The sequence below is a fragment of the Neomonachus schauinslandi genome, chromosome 5 (assembly GCF_002201575.2).
Source record: "Neomonachus schauinslandi chromosome 5, ASM220157v2, whole genome shotgun sequence".
NCBI classification, from domain to species: Eukaryota; Metazoa; Chordata; class Mammalia; order Carnivora; family Phocidae; genus Neomonachus; species Neomonachus schauinslandi.
The window spans coordinates 46,553,944-46,558,112 of NC_058407.1; the positions used below are offsets into that span (position 1 = coordinate 46,553,944).

General features: G+C 33.7%; 1 pseudogene; it reads left to right on the top strand.

Annotated features, from left to right (window-relative positions):
* Positions 1–247: 247 nt before the first annotated feature.
* Positions 248–782, top strand: LOC110570551 (annotated as a pseudogene).
* Positions 783–4,169: the final 3,387 nt, after the last annotated feature.

A 4,169-nucleotide genomic window follows, 5' to 3' on the forward strand; every position in this document is an offset into this window, starting at 1 on the left:
AAGACCATCTATATAATTAAAGTGTCTAAAGTTAAAGACAGGGAAAGAATATTAAAGGCAGCAAAAGAAAAACAACTTATGGGTACCCATATCCATACCATATCATACCATACCACACCCAAAAATCAACAGATTTTTCAGCACAGACTTTGCAGGCCACAGGGGAGTGACACAATATATTCAAAGTGCTGAAAGAAAAAAAGGAAACTTACAAGCAATAAAACTCTACCCAGAAGCGGCGGGGAAAATGGCGGATGGGAAGGCGGGAGAGGAGAAGCCTGAGAAACCGCAGCAAGCTGGAGTCGCCGGAGTAATGGAGGGGAAAGTTCCAGTTGCAGCGCTGAGAAGCGATCAGCTGAAGAAGAAGCTGCAGACCTCCCAACAAAGCCTCCAAAGATCTCCAAGTTTGGATTTGCCATAGGTAGACGACAAAGAAAGCCTCAGCCATATCCATCAAACTTGGATCAAGTAAGCCTAAAGAAACTGTTCCAATGCTTGCTCCAAAAACCCTTTCAGTAGCAACAGCTTTTAATGAAGATGAAGATAGTGAGCCAGAGGAAATGCCTCCAGAAGCAAAGATGAGGATGAAGAATATTGGAAGGGATACACCAACATCAGCAGGACCAAACTCCTTCAATAAAGGAAAGCATGGTTTTTCTGATAACCAGAAGTTATGGGAGCGAAATATAAAATCTCATCTTGGAAATGTCCATGACCAAGACAATTAAATGATGTGTTTTGAAATTGGGGTGTGGGGTGGGTGTAAAGTTAAAAGGAACAGTTTCCTTTTTTAAAGAATGCTATAAGACTATCTTTTTTTTTTTTTTAAGATTGAGTGGTACACTAATAAATGAGAGTTTGAAATTTAAAAAAACAAAAACAACAAACAAACAAAAAACTCTACCCAGAAAAATTATCATGCAGAATTGAAGGAGAGATAAAGAGTTTTCCGGGTAAACAAAAGCTAAAGGAGTTTATCACCACTATATTAGTCTTACAAGAAATGTTAAAGGGATTTCTTTAGGCTGAAAAGAAAAGGTGCTAATTAGTAACAAGAACACATATGAAAGAAGAAATCCCACTGGAAAAGTAAACATAGTAAAGGTACTGGATTAATTACTTATAAAGCTAGTCTAAAGGTTATAAGACAAAAGTAATAAAAATAACTATGATCAAAATAACTAGTTAAGGGATACACAAAAAAGATGTAAAATGTGAAATCAAAAACATAAAACATGCATGTATGTGTGGAGAGTAAAAATGTTGAGCTTTAGAAAAAGGTTCAAACTTAAGTTGTTATCAACTCAAAATAGACGTGTAAGTTGTTATAGTAACCTCATAGTAACCACAAAGCAAAAATCTATAGGAAATACACAAAAGATAAAGAGAAAGAAATATGAGCATCTCACTAAAGAAGGTCGTCAATTTACAAAGGAAGATAGCAAGAGAAAAAGGGAACAGAGAGGAACTACAAAAACAGCTACAAAAACAATTGAGAGAATGGCAATAAGCACGTATCTATTGATAATAAATGTAAGTGGATTAAATTCTCTGATCAAAAGACATAGAGTGGCTGAATGGATTAAAAAAATAATACCCATTTATATGCAGCCTACAAGGACACACTTTAGATATAAAGACACAAACAGACTGAAAGTAAAGGGATGGAAAAAGATATTCCATGCAAATGGAAACCAGAAGAAAGCTGAGTAGCTACATTTATATTAGACAAGATAGACATTAAAACAAAGACTGTAATAAGAGACAAAGAAGGGCATTATATAATGATAGAAGACTGAATCCAACAAGAAGATATAAGAGTTGTAAATATTTATGTATCCAACATAAAAGCACCTAAACATATAAAGCAAATATTAACAGACCTAAAGGAGAAATAGACAGTGCTATGATAATAGTAGGGGACTTTAATACCCTACTTGAATCAATACATAGATTATCCAGACAGAAATTTAAAAAGGAAACGTCAACCTTAAACAACATATTAGACTAGATAAACTTAACAGGTAATTATGGGACATTCCACCCAAAAGCAGCAGAATACACATTTTTTTTTTTCAAGTGCACTAGAACATTTTCCAAGATAGATCAAATGTTAGGCCACAAAATAAGTCTTAATAAGTTTAAGAGGATTGAAATAATATTAAGCATCTTTTCTGACCACAATAGTATGAAACTAGAAATTAATTATATAAAGAAAACTGGAAAATTCACAAATATTTGCAGATTAAACATGCTACTGAACAACTAAGAGGTCAAAGAAGAAATCAAAAAAGAAATCAAAATATACCTTGAGATGAACGAAAATGTAAAGGTAACATACAAAAATTTATGGGATGCAACAAAAGCAGTTCTAAGAGGGAAGTTCATAGCAATGCTCATCTCAAGAATCAAGAAAGCCTCAATAAACAACTTCTTTACACTTCAAAGATCTAGAAAAAGAAGAACAAATAAAGCCCAAAGTTACTAGAAGGAAGGAAATAACAAGGATCAGAGCAGAAACGAATGAAATAGAGAAAAAAGATAATAGAAAAGATCCAGGGGTAGTTCTTTGAAAAGATAAATTAAACTGGCAAACCTTTAGCCAGATTCATCAAGAAAAATAAAAGGACTCAAATAAAATCTGAAATGAAAGAGGAGTTAAACTGATGCCACAGAAATACAAAGATTCATAAGATATTACTATTAATGCCAAAAAATTGGACAACTTCTAGAAGTTTCTAAAATTCAGTCAGCTAGGAAACTAACAAATTTCAAAAACATGATTTTATTAATAAAGATTTGTGTAGCTAAAGACAACACATTATTTATGACAAAAATATAAAGCTTTTCAAAAGATTAGTATTTCAGAAGAATAAATATGGTAGCTTCCAATTACAAATAAAACATGGTTTTGTTTACTAAATGTATATGAACTTTTTGGATTATTTTTTAAATGATCATCTGAGATACATAATATTCTAACATTAAAATGGATAATCAATTATCTCAAAAATTATTCCCTACACATACTACTTATTAGCATTTTGGACAGGTAAGTCAAGATGGATTAGGACCATGATAACTTCTAAGTCTTGGTTCTCCAAATGATGTAAGCCAGTCATCGCCTCTGACAATTGATTTTTTTTTCTCTATATAACACCTTGACTCTTCCTTTTATTTTCCACTTGCTTGAAACAATTTGGGATTAGGGGCACCTGGGTGGCTCAGTCAGTTAGCACCTGCCTTCAGCTCAGGTCATGATCCCAGGATTTGGGGATCGAACTCTGCGTTGGGCTCCCTAATCTGTGGGGGGCCTGCCACTCCTCCTGCTTGTGCTCTCTCTCTCTGTCAAATAAATAAATAAAATCTTAAAAAAAAAAAAAGAATTTGGGATCAGAATGAGAGGCACTGATCATTATTGATAATTTAAAAATCAAATGTCAATATTGAATGAAGCAAATCAAGTATAGACATCAGCTACATTAACCTAAGGTGGTTGAGTATGCAATTATTTGATCCAGAACATACTCTCTATCTCTGCTGATCATTCATTGCTATCAGTAACTATCTGAATAACTCTGGATGGCATCCTTGAGAGACTGCCTCAAGGATGTCTGTGATTGTCTACATCCATTTATAAAATATTTATGGACTAGACAAATGGTCAATAAGCACTTGAGAAGATGCTCAACATCATTAGCTGCTTGAGAAATGCAAATTAAAACAACAATTAGACACCACACTTACTAGCATAGCTAACATAAAATGACAAGCAAAAAAAAAAAAAAAATGCCAAGCAATAATAAGCATTAGTGAGGATATGGAGGAATTAGAACTCTTATTCATTGGTGAGATTGTAAAATGGCTCAACCACCTTGCAAAAACAATTTGGCAGTTCTTCAAAATGTTACACATAGAGTTACCATATGACCCAGAAATTCCACCTCTTGACATACACCTATGAGGGTGGAGAACATATGTTCACACAAAACCTTATAAATGATTGTTCACAGCAGCATTTTCATGATAGCCAAAAAGTGGAAACAACCCAAATGTCCATTACCTGATGAATGGATGAACAAAATGTAATAGATTCATATGATGGAATATTATTCAGCCATAAAAAGGAATGAAGTGCTGATATAGAGGCTACAACATGGATGAAACTT